The 16,945-nt window shown below is 42.1% G+C and overlaps 1 protein-coding gene across 1 annotated transcript in view; it reads right to left on the minus strand.

Moving 5' to 3' along the window:
- GPC1 (glypican 1) overlaps positions 1-16,945 on the minus strand; it is a 300,538-nt gene that overhangs the window by 266,010 nt on the left and 17,583 nt on the right. Inside the window, exon 2 of the mRNA XM_054836048.1 lies at positions 2,737-2,842. The gene's annotated coding sequence lies outside the window, so the exon portion shown is untranslated. The remainder of the gene's footprint in view (positions 1-2,736; positions 2,843-16,945) is intronic.

The following is a 16,945-nucleotide window of genomic DNA, read 5'->3' on the forward strand; positions in this document are numbered from 1 at the left end:
AGGATAAAACCTGTAAGTCTCTCCATGTGCTAAACCATCTCATTTAGTTTGCCTCTAACTGTTCAGCATTATATTTCACACAGCAATTAATTCATCCTCTATTTCTCACTACACTGAAGGCTGTTCCATATTGAAGTCTGTATCTGAGCTGAGCTAGTAATTCATCAGCACTCCAATATCTCTATGTACAATGTGCTCGTTTTGCTATAATGGGCTTTTTTAATCTGGCTGACAACTGAACTGTTGATATTGTTAAGGTTAATGACCCACTGATAAATACCAGAAAACACTTTTATCCTCAAATAGTTTTTAATCATGACTCTTGCAAAGTGTGACAAGAATGCTTTGTGCCTAGATAGGAGCAGTACTTTCTAAATATCTGAAGCCCCCTTTTACTACCAAAGTGGTTTCTCTGACAGGTGCTGGGTTTGCTTTTGTGCCAGGTTCTTAGGCTGATTATTGTGAGTTTGGATATGAACTGGCTGGCTTTTCTTTCACACTTCTTAATGGTCAGCTTGTGTGTTATATGTGCTGAGATGCCTTCGATCTGTACCTTACAAATGATGAAATAAATTCAATCATTAAACAAGGTAACGGGAAGAACCAAAAGCCTGTGAGAGTTTTATAGGGGTACAGTCACCTAAAAGGTACTCTCTCTGATAAAGTACATTCAGCTGTAGTGACAGGGTCAGAAGAAGGCAAGATTAACACTGATTTTTCACATTTTAACTGTGCATGTTTTAACACCAAGTTGCTTGTGAGGAGATGTTTGCATTGTACTAAGAAGAAGGCATGCCTGGTTAATTCATGCAATCACTAAGCCAGCATGCAGAGAGGGCTGGAGAAGTAGTTTCCATTTTTAATTCACATTGTTTTTTGCTGGATTTCTTCCAAGCACTGAACCAGCAAAAGAAATATGAAGCACTTTACATTGTGTTCTCAGAGATACTGCCCCAGCTCTCTTTAGCCAAAGAATGTCAATATAGCTTCACTGGAGCCAGAGCAGCACGTGTCTGTCAGCTGATGATCTGACCCCAAACAGAGATTTCTGACTGCATAAGCTCTCTCAAAAAGACAGCAGAGATGTATATCACAGTATGCAGCGATGGGAATGCAAAAAGAAAATTCCCATTCAAAGCAAGCAGTATTCTGCAGTATTGAAGAGATTCATCGAGTGAGGAAATAAAATCCAAGATGTGCAGATCTCATAAATTACACGTGTATTGTATCTACATGAGAGGGGAAAAAGCCTATTGCTTTGGCATTTACTGTCCTTCATTTGTCCTGTTAATTCCAGAAAAGGTGGCTATAGAAACAGCTAGTACTTGCAAACACTTTCAGATGAACCAAGTGTTTCAAAGCACGTTAGCCAAACGCCACTCAGATCCTTGCTCACCTCCCACTGAAGCCAAGCAAATGAGCCAAAGGACAGTGCTGGAGAAGGACAATGGACTAATGGAAATGGCTAGAGATATATTACCTCTGAAAGTAAGAGGCACGGTGAGAAATGATTCTTGCAATTTGCATTATGAAGTATAGCTCCTTTGGAAAAGTCAAGGTAACCATTTTCCCTACAGAGACTAGCCAATATGTCTTAGCTCTGTTCTGAAATAGCCTGTCCTACTTGTGCTAGCAAGAGGGCTCCAGAAAGAGTCCACTTCTGATTGCAGATTTGACAAGGACTGCACCTCTAGAGCTGAAGATGAACCTGACAGCCTGCGCTGCTCAAGTGCAAGTTATACAAACAGCACGGGGATGCCTCCTGGGTCAGACCAATGGTTCATCCAGACCAGGATCCTGACTCAGATAGTGGCAACAGGATAAACTATTTAGAGAGTGTGTGTAAGCCTAGTCACTCTCTGCTCTCCACTTACTTTTTACTACCCCAGAGCTGTTGTATGAATGATGTTACAGGGTATGTTGCTCAGTCCCCTTAGTATCCATTTATACTCTCGATCCATGAATGTCTAATCTCTTTTTGAACCTGCTCGTACTGTCTGACTCTACAAACTCCTAAGGCAGCAAGTTCCAGAAGTTCACCACCCACTGCATACAGAAGCACTTTCTTTTCTCTATTTTAAACTTTTCCAACCAGCTTCACTGAGGTTTGTGAACACTTGAAGTGATTCAAACAGTAACCCTGCTGCATCACAAGATAACAGTAAAAATACATATGTGGTCCCTACTCCAGACATGAGAGTTCCGCAGTCCCACAGAATAGCTTTTAAATCTCCAGGAACAAAGAAATGATTGCACTTTTGCACTGGTTGAGTTCTAAAGTATACCAGTAACATTATGTTGGTTTAGCCCACGTGGAAGCGCCCAATGCAAAGTAAAAATTAAAAAAGCTGGTTTTATATATACATACACACACACCAGATGTTCTATATTTTTAGCTTGTCTGCAGGTGTGTGTAAAAGCAGTTTTGGACTCATTGATTGTGGAGTTCTGCTAACTGTCTTAAGCTTGTACCATTCCAAAAGAGATATAGTCCTAAGAGCCTTACTGCTAACAAGCTAAGCACATTGCAGGAGCTGGCTTTTGGTTTGGCTACATTTATTTCAAACTGTTATTCTCTGCTAATTAAACTTTTCAAAAGGAACATAGCTGACAAGAAGTTCTGAGTAATTTGCTCAGTCCTTGACATTAGTCAGGAAGTCTCAAAGCAGAGGCCACAGAACTACAAGAATACTAACCTCCAAGAGAAGAAACAACAGTCCTTAATTAGAGTCTTACCTCAGATGTTGTTGTGAGGGATGAACCGAAGATATCAAAGATATCCAAAACACAGATGATTCTGGTCGTAAATGATCAGTTCAGACACACTGTGGCTGGTGGATCCCTAGAGGCAAAAAAGAAATGGAAGAAAGTCTGAATGTAGCTTGGAGACACAGATGCAGAGACTTGGCATTTGCCCTGTGGAATTCTTGGATGCGCTTGAAAGGTTCCTGTCAAGGATGAAAGTGCAGTCTCTGTTTTGTGCCTGGAATGAACGGACACCATCATATTATCTCAGACTCATTGGCAAGTGGTCTCTTCCAATAGCTGCAACTGTTATTAGATTACAAAATATGCAAACCGACAGATGGCTGCTAAATTAATTGCCAAATGATTAACTGCATGTTAACGATGCAAGAGTTTAAGATCAAAATTTAAGGGAAGAGTCAGGTATGACAGAAACCTGAAAACTGCTCCCATTTTCATGCCAACAGTGGCTAGGCTCTATCTTATTAGAGTTCACCGTTAGCCAAGGAGGCACTTTTTTTTTTAAGTTGTGAGCAGCACATAAATTTTCCCTACTCAGAGCAGTAATTAATAATTCAGGGACACTTTACCCTGTCCCCAAACTTCAGTGGAAGTCTTTGAACTCATTCTTTAAGCAACAAGACTTACTCCCCTCTCTGGCTCCAACTTAAATTGCCCTCCAGTAGAAATTGTCTAATGCAGTGTTTGTGGAAACAGCTGTAGCTTTTTTATCAAATGTTATGTATACAGATTAGTGCTGTTGATGTCTACAGCAGCTCTGGACTGTAGAGGAAAATGACAGTAAATCCACTAAAAGACATACTTAAACACCTCCCCCTCAATATGAGCCATAGATTTAGGCACACCCTAGTAGTAAGATGGGAAGTATGGGACACAGACTTACAGAAAAATGGAAGGTCAGTAGCACTGTCATATCAGTAGTATGAAAAAAGGCTTAATTTAACATCTTAGAAGCAACAATCACAGCCAAAAAGCCCATTACACGAGTCAGACTCAAACTACTGCCCAGCGTTGTAGCTCCTTGGCACCCAAGCTAAGGGAGTCCGCAGGACCAGCACCCATGGCCCCTCAACCCCCCTCCACTCTTGGCCAAAGACCCCACCACATCCCTGCCGCCCCGTTGCAGTGGGGAGCTGCAGGGCTGCTCCCATGCTACAGCGGCCAGAAGCACTCTCCTGGCCACCACTGGAAATGAAAGGCTCTGGTAAACAAACCTGGCCTGTGAAGAAAACACCACCAAGACTTCATTGCCTCCCATTGCCCACAGGTAGGTGATGGATAAAGCCAAAGACATCTGAAGGAGGAAAGGCAAAGCACTGCCTGTAATGGCAATCTCCATTTTTCTTTTCCCTTGATATACTACTATACACAGCTACACATCTTCAGCTTCCAGGCTCGGGTCAGCGCTGTCGGCAGCTCTCTGCTCACCACCAGCGCTCTAGACATAGATGCAAGGACGCCCCGGGAGCGCACTCAGAGTCAGCTCGGTCTGTCTCTGCTTCAGGCCTGAACGTAGTTAGGCTTCAGCTAGAGACACCGAATGCGTCCCAGCTACAGCAGGTTCCCCGGCACCCCCAGCTAGGACCCGCACGCTGGCTCTCCCTGCAGAGACACGAGAGCCAGGCAGCTGGGCCTCCCCGGGCTCCCGCAGGTCGGTTGTCCCGACCAAAAGGAGCTATATTGCTTCAAAAACCAGCCAGGCCCTGACAACAGGGATCACACTCCTTTCTTCCACGTACAGTTAATTTATATAAAACCAGCATTGGCATTTATTTAGCTCTGCGTAACGCTTTCTGGGAGGTTCTGGAAAAGCAGAGCTTTGCCTGTGATTCTGCGCTGTGTCAGGCCTAGGCAGAGGGGCAGGATGGAGGCATACACAGCAGTGGCCAGCGTCTCCAGCCCCGTTCCACAAACTTTAAAGGTAGGGATTACTTTCGACTTTCTCCATATGATTCCTTAAACATTATTGTTCTGGCCTAGGTCATCATGTACCAGCACTTGTATGACTAACAGTAACTGCGTGAAAACATCACAGATTGAGAACTACCAGAGAACCACGTATATTCAGTCAGTCAGTCAGACCCAGCATGGCAATTTGCTTATTCCTATTCATTTTGCAAACACGTGCTGACAATTTTAACTTTCATAGATGTAAACTTACGTATAACAGTTTTGGAGGGATACAGCAACAGAACTGTAAGACTCTCTTACGTCTCACAGTTAGCACGTACCACTGAGTATTCCTCTTCCAAGCTGTCTGGCTGTTAGCACTTAGAAAAGTATCAGTCTCCAAAACCCTGTTAAGACTTCCTTATTAGCCCCACTGACCCACCTCAAATCCAAAACTTTGTACAACAATCTCAAACCACCAAAAAAAATACACTTAATTCTTCTGCTCTCTTGCGTTTCTGCCAAGCCACCCAACCGCTTAGCCTTCCTGTATGCGATGGGGAGTCTTGTACTAGCTATTGGCTTGAAATCTACAGAAGAAAAACCCAATTTGAATCCTGCTCTCGCTTGGCTTTAGAGAAATTGGTTAAGTTTGTTTTGGGACATATCACTATGGTCTTTTTCCTTTTAGTTACCATGGCTGCCCGAGAGAGACATGACGTGACAGAACATCTGCAGTGCATGCAGTTCTCCTCCCCAAGTACCAGACCAAGAAAAACAGCCTGGCAATGAAGTCAGCTAACTACAGAGTAGCGTATGACAATGTGCTGCTGTTCAAGTAAAACAGTTCAGACTCCTGTGGATATTTATACTTTTTTTGTGTGCGCGTGTCCTACGTGTTTCTAGAAGTGGTCCACAAGATGGCCTCTACCTCTGCATGCAAAGCTGTATCATCTCTCTTCTGCTGTGTTTCCACTGCTGCTTTTTGGACAACCCATCTGTCTGCAGTTATAAGATAGAAAGAAAACATGTAAGGGACGCACAGAAGGAAGATGGATAGTCAAATTTCTGGCTGGGAAGGAGTGCGAATGACCCCCCCCCCAGCAAACATTAGCTACTGCCTTATTTTTCAAGAGCTTGAAAAACAGAGGAAAGAAAAAAAATTACAGAGGAAAAAGTCTGCACATCCAACCTTAATTATGGTAATGGATCACAGGTGGCTTCTGGCACTCAGTTGAAACATGTCACCCTGTCAAAGACTGGTGAGATGAAGCACCAACTTCCAGCCATAAGCCAGACTAAGACAGGCTAGTGGTTGTGAAGCAGAGAGCCTCAGGAAATCCAAAGTAGGAGTGTCCAACAACTTCACAACTCCAAGCACAAGCAGGCTGGATACCCTGTTCAAAAGTCATCATACATGGTGGGTTCATCGCATTGCTCTTTAAATGCATCTTTCTGCATCAAATGGCACTTGTAGTTAGGCTGTGTCATTTCACATTGTGTTAGCTTATATCATATCATTACATTTGGCAGTACAATGATATGCCATGACATATACGTACTCTGGGGCATGTCACACACTGTATTTACAGTATTTAGTATATTTGTTTCAAATATATGACCGTTTTGTCCCTCTTTTTCACACCTTCCTGTTACTGAAGCTGATGGGAGAAGCATATGAACAAGTGACAGGATAATCAGGACCTGGAAGCAGGAGAGGATGAGTGACAGTCTAGTTCCAGTGGCTTATTACTAGCAGCATTGTTTCAGTTAACCTTGCACACTTCTAATTCCCCTTTCTGTCTGTGGAGCGTCCCTTCTTGTCATAATGTCAGTGAATGCCATTAAGCCTGGATAGTCATTTGCAAAGTCTTGAATAAACCAAAGGAATAATATTGAATTTTATTAACGCTGTTCAGCTTCTTCATTTGGTTTCTTGCTTTCACAAGGATATCCTGAGGAAGTTGATTGTTTTCTTCTTACCAGATGAAGTCTTTTCTTTCCTGGCCTAGATTAAAGTCCATATGGTGGCTTTTCTTGATTAGCCACAACCAATTATGACAACATAATAGATATTATATCATCTATATCTATAAATACAATGACATGATGTCTACTTCAGTGAAATCTTCCTCATCTAAGACAGGACAAAAGATTTCAAAACAGCCAGTCACTACATATTGTAATAGCACTTTGAAATCTCTTCTCAGCATTTACCAGATCAATATCAGTAACTGGAAAGAAACTGGTCTGGAGCAAGAGATGAGGATACATATTTGTTATGATGGTGACGAGCCTTCAAGCAGAAGCATGCTGCCAAGGTGGAGATGAGAAGAGACACGGAAGAGCTCAGACAATAAAACACCATTTCCCAATCTCCTAAAATTCAAGTGCTTCACTTCCAGCACACCTGTTCTTCAAAACTAATCTGCTCTTGGATGAAGACTTGCACAGAATTAAAATAAAAAAAATATCTACTTCACTCCGAGTCACAGTCACAATCAATCACAACGGACAACCAATAAATGCAAGATACAGTAGAAGACAGAGTAAAATTAATGAAGATCCCCAGACCTGGCACCCATATACGATCATAAAAATGTAGACAATCTCTCTTGTTAAAAAACAAACTCTGTATAGAATTGTATATTGCTGTGCACAGGCAGTTTCTGTGCTACAGTACAGCAAATAATTTAACTGCAGACAGAAGCTCTGCCTGACAGTTTATGGAGAATCTATACGGGAGCACAATATCCAAATAACTTGTTGGGAGGATTTGGACGGGCACAGTGCAGTAACTGGAATTGGATTTGGGACGCTCTCACAGCCTCGCTCACCATCAATTAGAAGGCCCTTTGGAACTACACGTGATCAAAATCTTCATTCCCACCTCCCCGACAGCCTGCTCTCAGGCACACACCTCAGGAGTGGCTGGGGATGACCTACTGCCGCGTTCCCCCCTCTCATTTTACCTGCTCAGAGCACCCCCAGGGATCCGCGGCTGGAGCCCACGATGGAGTGGGAAGCACCAGGCGTGTGCTGGGGGGTTGTGTCAGTGGCCACAGCTCAGTGCCACGTTTCTCCCAGGGGATCTGTGCAGGTAAGGTGACCGCCTGGGTTCTCAAGCTCAGGTAACTGGGATGCCCATTTATGCTCTCTGAGAACTCAGAACAATTCTTAACTTCAGATAATGCCTTTGACTCTCTATGTCTCTAAGTGACCTTTTCATGTGCAGATGAACACTGTTTATGTTATCCTTCCTTCTGTCCCCAATCTAACAGGCAATGCTCGGAGGCTGAAATGACCTCCATAAGATCTTTTGCTATTTAAGAATTAGAATACAGGAAATGACTCCGATTAGAGCGCATGAAGTGTATCTGTATGTCAAACATGCCATTCATTTATGTTAAAGATGAACACATATGATACCTGATGTCTTCAGCCCATTTCTCAAATTAATTTCAAAGAGTGTATCAGCAAATAGCTAAATAGGCACGGGAAGAAACAAAACACAAACAGTGCAGCTGAAAAATGTGCTGAAGGAGCTCACATAGCCAAAAGAGTTGAGTGACCCTGTTTTTTTTCTGGGCCCATAAAATGTGCTAACTCACTTTTCTCATGTCTGGCAGAGTTCTCACACCAATACGCTTTAAAAAAACCTTAAATCTCTATTTTGGGACAGGTAGCCCACTTCTAGTTTTCTCTGCAGCTGGGTCTATTTCTGAACATTCCCAACTGCTTTCTGGGACAGCTTTGTCTCTGGGGTGTGGGGCCCCCAAACAAACAACACTCCTTCCCCAAGCATGGTGAACGCGGGAGGGTGGGATGGGAAGTGCTGACAGAGTCAGCTCCAGGTTACCTAAGCGTTAGGCAGAGGGCAGTTCCCCGGCGTGGTCAGCAGCCGTAGGCAGTGGTGGAGGGAAGGGGAAGAGAGGGGCGATTCCCAGCACTGAAGGAGGACCCAGCCTCAGCTGTGGCCCCAAGCATTCACCGGCACGGTCGCGGTGGATTCCTCGGGGAAAGTGTCTCAGCCAGAGACGTACCACTCAGCCACCGAACGGAAAACATTTGCTAACTCGGCTTTGCGTTTCGTATTATGTACTTCAAGTCACTCATTTCTTGGGGATTTTTTTCCAGTGAATATTTTATTCATTATCATTTATTGCTTGATGCTCACAGGAGTTTCTCGCTGAAGGCTCACTAGATTAAAAGCTGGAACATTTTCTGACCCAAGTGGAGCTTACCAGGTTAATTTTCATCCACATCAAGATGTTACAGCATCTTGAATCAACAGAACAGTTCTGTGCCTACTGCTTAGTTCAGAGTTAAAAAGAAACCTGCGAGGTTAATGAGTAACAGGAAGCAATTCATTAAAGTTTTGATAATGTAATGTTTCACAGCGATTTCACTTCATAATAAATTCTAAATCCCAAAGGAAGAATGAAACCTTGGAAAAATGTGCGCCTAATGTAAGAGACTGGCAAGCAGGGAGGATTTCTCAGCACCGGCCAAGAATTTTGGCAGCTTTAACACTGTTCATGGAGTTCAGGTCTTTATTCAGAAGTGCTTATTCATTGAATTGCTTTCTTAAACGGGGCTTTTTCTGATAAAACATTTCATAAAAATCTTGATGTCTTCCCTTTAAAAATTCAGTTCTGTATGATAACATCCTCAGACCATCTGCAGATAAGTTTCATGTAACTTACTCTGTACCTTGAGAATTAAATCTTTTTAACAACAGTATAGCACATGTATCTTCTGACAGTGTTAGCCCCTCTCAGAGACAAGACACCAGACTGGACAGACAAGACATCTGGTCTACAAAGGTGGTTTCTACAGTACCAACAAACACAAAGGAATTCCTGCAAAGCCTGCAATGGGCTCCACAATGAGTTCAAATGGGTTTGCTTTCCTTTTAAAATCAAACCTCTAGAGTCTAACTTCCCAAACTGAAAAATCCAGAGATTTGTCTTTTTAGCCTAACAAGGATTATCAGCTAGAACATTAGAATTTTGGCTTCTACTTTCTCCATCTCCCTACTTCCCAGAATTGCTCAAAAAAAAAAAAAAAAAAAAAAAAAAAAAGCCCCTCCTCCTTAACCAATGAACAATAGCAAAAATATGAACATGACAAGAAAATGTGATGGATGACAGCTCTTGCAATAGCAATTGAAAGCTAGGGCCCCCAGCACAATTCTACTGAATGCGCAGCATTACTATAGTTACAGTTTAGAACAACGAATCTATCTATTTATGCAGTGATTATTGTGCATTTTAACACATTGGTAACTAGCATTTAACTTCTGGAATAACAGCTTAAATCCAGCCATTAAATTTATTTTAATTAAATGCTTGTGAATGCTTTTTGCTATTATATACTACACAGCTACCACTAACGACCTGCTCCATCTAGTCTCCGCATAGCATTATTCCCTGTAGGAAGCCCCTTGCATGTTTTGCCTGCCCTGTTTTGGGGAGGGTGTCAGTGTTAGTCTTTATGCACAGGGCCTGAATTTTCTGCTGCCGTGGGAAGACATCTCAGTCCTCAGACTGTCACTGTTCATCACTCAACACCGCAGAGGATGGGGATCACGTACTCCAGGGAGACGATGCATGGGAGGATGGAGCACAGTTTGCTGCGCTCGCTGCTGTAGTCCTCAGTGTTTCTCTTCTCCTGCAACTCTTTCCCCTAAGGATATTTCTTGCTTTCTGATAGGTTTGAACAGAGCTCCTGGGTGTTTACATAAACTTAAAGGATAGAACTGATTTCCAGAGGGTTTGGATTTTGCTTTCAAAAAAGCTACTGGCACACTTAATGTTAGAGGCATACCTGTCATCTTCCCAGACAAGCCTGAATGCACGCACAAGGATCCACAGTAGTAACCGTAATCACAGTCACCTTTTCTCCTCACCGCCTTCCCCATAAATCTTCCTGGGCGTTAAGCACACAAGCCAGTTAAGCAATATGGTTTTTAGAGGCTGTTGTCATAGTACCTCTCCATCGACAGAGACTTCGCAGAACAGAACTGCCGTTATCACCGAGCATCACCATGTCTAGCCCACTTTTGCAGACAACCATGTCATATAATATTGTTCATGAAGTGATCTCCTTCCACCTGATTCCTCGTTAATCCTAGTGGGAGCTGCCCCAAAACTCACTATATGGTGAAAACTTCCTTCTGTTCTCCCTAATTTATATTTGGTTAATGCCCATTTGTTTCTGTCCCTTAGGCATTAAAAGTTGAGGTTTAAATGGTTAAGAAGGAGAACTTCCTAACATTTCCTTGCCTAAGTCACCTCTGGTACTATATAACTGTGCTGCGGGTCAGATATCCACTAGCTGTTAATCTATTTTCTACTAGAATAAGATAACTGTGTCACAGAAAAAAGAGATTAAAAAAATATTTTTATCTAGAGTGTGCTTGGTGTCAGGAAGGTGGAAGGGTAAAATACCAGTAAGGATGCTTGGGGAGAAAGAACGCTATAGGTGATGAGCAAATCCTAGCTTCTTCACTGAACCAGTTAAAGAAGATTTTGGGAGGAGTGTCACAGCGTCTGACTTGGTTAAGCTTTCCATAAACTTGACAAATAAAAGTCCATCAAAATAAATTGAGAAATATTGTTTTCACATTCTTAAAGCACTAATCTCTGGAACAGAGGGACTATTAGTGGGACAGTCATTTGCCTGCAGCTGCCAGAAAAGCCAGGAAGTGGGAGAAGTGGTATTCTCTGCTGCCAGTGGATGGGAGAGAATTTTCTTGGTTAATGGGAGAATATAAGGAAGATCAACTCTGCCTGCAGAAACCAGCAATTACAGCAACAGCAATCATAACTTGCTGGAGAAAGCACGAGAAACATGACTACAGCTCACAGGAACTAGGAACTCCCACTGCATTAAAACACACACACAGACACAACGTCATTAGAAAAAAGTTAATTCTCCTATTTAAATAATCCTTAAGTTTTACCACAGGAAGAGATTTGAATTGATGAAAACTCCAAACATATCATTGACTACCACACTGAGGACGTTTTTCCAAAGTCATGCCTTGGCAACGGTTTTCAAGATCCCAGCCTTGCAGCCACGAGCGGGGAAACCCTGGGAACACCAGCCAGACCCACCGAGGCCTGTGGGCACCGCTCGCTCTAAGTGCTGCTGTCTGCTTTGAGATGTTCTCCGACAGGCTGCCAACCCAGCAGCAGCCTGCTTAGAAGGCAAATGAATTGACAAGAAACTGTTCCCATTGGAGAATTGTGAATAAAACCCCCCCAATGCATTCCCATAAACTACCTTTATTTCAGTGCATACCATTACTTTCTGACTGAGGAGCAGTCCACTGGAAGATTTACACGGTGCTCTGAGTAGGATGTACGCTGATCAACTGAATCAGAGGTTCCTGAATCGATGAGCACTTCAGACACATTCAAGGAGAAAGAAAAGGATTTCAGATGAGCATTTCAAAACTAGCTCCTGAGATGCTATTTCAAGTAGAGAGACGTATCACTTGATTTTCCAGACCACTTATCCCACAGCTCCCATCGCAATGAGTAAAAATTTCTGGATGCTCAGCAATTCTGAAGAGCAGGATGCCCGATTTGGGAACAAATGAATGGTGCCAGCATGAATGTGGTGGCTCGGCAGGAGGCATGCAATACTGGCGAGGTGGCAAAATGCTCACCGGCTTCCATTCAGGAGGCTGCCTCTGTTCAGCAGATGCTCCAGGATTTGGCATTTCCTATGGCTACATTCATAGCAGCCGCCTTTGAATCCAGTAGTGATATCCTGCAGAAGAGGTTGCATGACTCACCCACTGGCCAACTCCATCAATTTATTTGGTACAAGTTAGTCCCTTGCCTATAAACCCGGCTGCCCAGCATCTCTCCACACACTGCCCAAGGAGCACAGGCACATGGCTTGCATGCGCTGCACACAGACTTAGGGGGTTTAAGTCCCATGCGTGGATTCAGCCCTAAGCATCACAGAATCACAGAATGGTTTGGGTTGGAAGGGACCTTAAAGCCCATCTAGCTCCAAACCCCTGCCGCGGGCAGGGACACCCTCCACTAGACCAGGTTGCCCAAAGCCCCATCCAGCCTGGCCTTAAACACTTCCAGGGATGGGGCATCCACAGCTTCTCTGGGCAACCTGGTCCAGTGCCTCACCACCCTCACAGGGAAGAATTTCTTCCTAATATCTCATCTAAATCTACCCTCCTTCAGCTTAAAGCCATTACCCCTTGTCCTGTCACTACATGCCCTTATAACCAGTCCCTCTCCAGCTTTCTTTTTTTCCAACTATATTTTTTTATAGTATTGAGGTACTGAGTTGTAAAAACATTGGCCTTGACCTTCCACTTTAAAGAATATTTCACATGAGCCAATGGAAAAGAACAGTTTCAGCCACTGTGGATTCGGGACATTATTTCTTTCCAAAACATGCTGACACAGAAGTTACATGCTGGGAACAGGGGGGAGAAGACAGGGATTTTAGCTGATTCAGTTCCATATCTGATGTGATGAACAATCTGAGGTTCATCTTCTGGAAATCCAGAAATTAATTCTTGGAAAGCTGAAAGGACCTAAAAATGATGAGAGATGGACTGACACTTTTTCCACTCTTAAAAGCACCTGTGACTTGTGAAAGAGAAATTTTTTGTTTCAAACTTTTCAGAGTAGGAAGCCTGAAGGGCTAATTAATTTGCAATTTCTTGTAATAATCTAATTTAGATGTCAGACAAAGTTCTGGGTCATTACTTTTCAGAGAAATTACAATGTAACTGTTACTGTTTTCTTCTATAATTATTCTGATGGAGTTAACAAAGGATATTTTTAATAAGCTTTGCTTATCTGAGAGATAACACTTGAACTAACATAACAAACAGAACTTATCCTTCCTTCAATGCTGTAATATTTTCTGTGGACATATTCACAATAACATTAGAATTTTGCTCAAGAGAAACCTGCTCCTGGGTTGATTTTGCACTTGCCTATATTCACTTATCAGCAGCATGAGCTGGACAACAAAACTGTTGTACCAATAACAAGTTTGATATACTTTTATTTAGAAGCTCATATCTTAGGCAAAACACTATCATTCTTTTTTGGAATATGTCAACATACTCCCATGTACTTCAGTGAAGATTACAAGATACATCTGCACAGATATTGCTGCCTGTCAGGGAATTTATTTAATGATTTCACTGGCTTTAAAGAGATTGTGCTAGCCACTGTTTTCACATTGAACATCAAATTTGACAAATATACTTTGTAGACATGACTGCACCCGGAAGCATGGGCTAAAACATTAAAGTGTGCATTTTGTGGGAAAATCACAATACTTTAGCAGAAATAGAAGTTTCCAGTCTTGTTTTCATACCTCTAAGCTTGGAAAGCAATTAGGCATCATAAAGTTTAATTTTAAGGTCTCAATTTAAAATTTCAGATTTCAGCATTGCACTCTGCTTTGCTTTTTTTTTTTTTTTCAGCAGCAGCCAGCATTCTGATGACCAGATTTATGAAGAAGTCAATGGCTGAGCATGCATGCTATCATCCATACATCCATAGTAGCTGCAAACCATGCAGTGAGCTTTCTTGTGGGGTTTCAAAACTGTCTTCCACCATTTGGATGCAATTGTACGGCTAATCTTGCTCTGTAAGCTTTTCACCTCTGTGGATGGGGACGGTCCTCTGGAAAAAGTCCTAGTAAGGGCTATGTCAGATCTACAATATACAGCGGTATTTTCACAGACTTAAATCATGGGAGTTCCCACGAGGTAGTGACCTATGTTTATAGAGCTGAAGATTATAAGCTATATATTTTATTATATGACTGTCTGAAAACCATATTGTAGTAAGTACTCTGCATTGTCATGAATCACTGTGAGACCTGCTGAGAAAATGTATAGGCTTCTCTCCTTCAGGGGTCAAGAGTACATTTCTCTGTGACCCTTCATTTTAACATGAGGCAAGGATGTAAAATACCAGAGGCTCTTTTTCCACTGACTTGAGTGGAAGTGGTCCAGAGTTTATTAAACAGCAAATAATTCCACTATCAATCCAGCATCTTTAAACTGGAAACCACCTACAGAGAACAGACAAGTATGAGCCAACATTAAAATGCAGATACGTAGACACACACAGTCTGCTATTCAGAGAGGGGCTTTAATAAAGCTCTTTTTCTAGAGCACATTCTTTCTGTTGCTCGAATGACTGCGGTCTTTTTTACCTTAACTATCCCGCCCAGTGAATTAAGGTGATGTAAATTATTCAGGTATGTCTTGGTGTTAATCTTTAATGAAGAACCTCTGTAGCAAAAGACAAAAAAAAACCCTGGACATGTAATTTTGTCCATCTGCAAAGGCCTTCCCTAATTCTATTAAAATACAGTACATTTTATTAATGAAGAAATCATAAAATTAACATCTTATTTGATTCTGGTCTGTACATTTCTCAAATACTAAGTATAACTTGGACTAAGCATTATTTTTACTGTCAGATTTTTATAATGAGAAATCTAAAATGCACAATACAATCACAGAATGCTTGAAAAAGCCTAGAAATTCTGTTAAACCAGTTAATTTTTGAGAGTAAAGAACAAGATCCTCTCCTTTTCAAGGACTGCAGTTTTTCAATTTTAAAAGACTGGCAGACATTGTAGCATCTAATTTCACAAACAAAAATATTATCTACTGTCATCTACTGTAAGCATCTTAGGATAACTAGAGGACTTATGTTTTTATATATTTCATTTGAGTTAAAAGTATTTTTTAGTGAAGAGATAATTGATATTGTGCTTTTAGCACAAACCAGTGAATATAAATGCTTTGGAGATAAAAGATATTGAAAGTTAAAAAAATTAATGTTTAATAACTACATTTTATGAAATGTTTAAAATCATTTATTATTCAACATTGCTGCCTCAATTATTTAAACTATGAAAAAAGCCCCCGTTGGCTGGTCAGTCCCACAGCAGGGTGTTTGGGAGCTCCGTACAGGGCCAGCATCTCTCTCACACCCTGAATTCAAATTACATGGCACGTGCCCAGAGCACCCATCCCGCTATGACAGCAGAGGTCCCTACATGTGAGGCCGTCCCTCTCCCACTGCCTGCTCTCCAGCTGCACCAGGCCAGTCACCTCCTAATGCCTTCACGCTCCTTGGGTCACTAAAAGAAGCAATGGTGTCATCTTGTCCGATACGACATTGAAATAGCAGGGGTACGAAGTAGTGCAGGAGTGCTCCCTGTGTCTGCCTGTGGGACCTGGCCTCCGCAAAGCTAAAGCTCGTGTTTGCAACTTGCAAGGAATCAAAACTATGTACTCAACAGGCATGTGGTTTAACCGCGATAAACCTGAACATTGCAACTACCTGTGCCGGCTGACGCTGCTTCATCACGCACGCAGGAGACAAGACAGAAGGCATTCACATGCAATACAAACTCCTCCCAAACACAACTCCAGAGACGCCTGCGATGTCACACCAGGACAAGGGGTTTCTGTGTGTTACGCGGCTTGTGGGTTAAGCTCCACCAACGCCTGGCACAAGCATACACCTTGGAAAGTCTACCTTAATCCATCAGATGGTTACTTATACTAGCAGGAAATGTAGGCTTGAGTCTTATAAGAAACTATAGGGGGTTTTATTTGTTGAAGTTTATGAAAGAAAAGGTTTGTCTGGAAATGTAAGTGCTCCCAACAAGGCTGCCAGAAATAGCAGCCCTCTTGTTTCAAACTGGGTAACTAAGGCAGTGATTTATAGCAACTCACTGTATTTTCTTGAAAAAGCTCCAAAGTGAATCATCTCCTGCAGCATCAGACCGAGCTGAACTTTATTCTCAGATTCTTCAAAGTCAGCTGAAATGTGTTGGGTGGTTGTGTGTTGGGTTTTTTTTTAAATGGGACTGTAACCTTCAATGCATATGTCCTTACATTAGACATCCAAATAAGGTGGACTGGTCCTCAAAAGGGCTTAGCATAGTGAAGTTTAAAAAGAAAACATCTAATTTTTTTTTTTTAAATATAACAAACATTCACGTGCTTAAATATAGCTTTATGCTTCTAGTTGTAAAATATGATTGCTAGGACTTGAGATTTTCTTCTCCTGGGTGAGTGGCCTAGTTGCCAGGCTAAAAAAAGTCATTTACTCTCTCAGTCTGGCCCAATTAATATTTAATTATGTCAGGCAAAGTGGAACAGCTTGAGTGGAAGGACTTGAGGGTCCTCACACAGCCCAGGGTAGCCCAAACTTATGAATTCATGTGGCACAACAAAAGCAATAACGGAATCCAAATC

The sequence above is a fragment of the Grus americana genome, chromosome 9, assembly GCF_028858705.1.
Source record: "Grus americana isolate bGruAme1 chromosome 9, bGruAme1.mat, whole genome shotgun sequence".
NCBI classification, from domain to species: Eukaryota; Metazoa; Chordata; class Aves; order Gruiformes; family Gruidae; genus Grus; species Grus americana.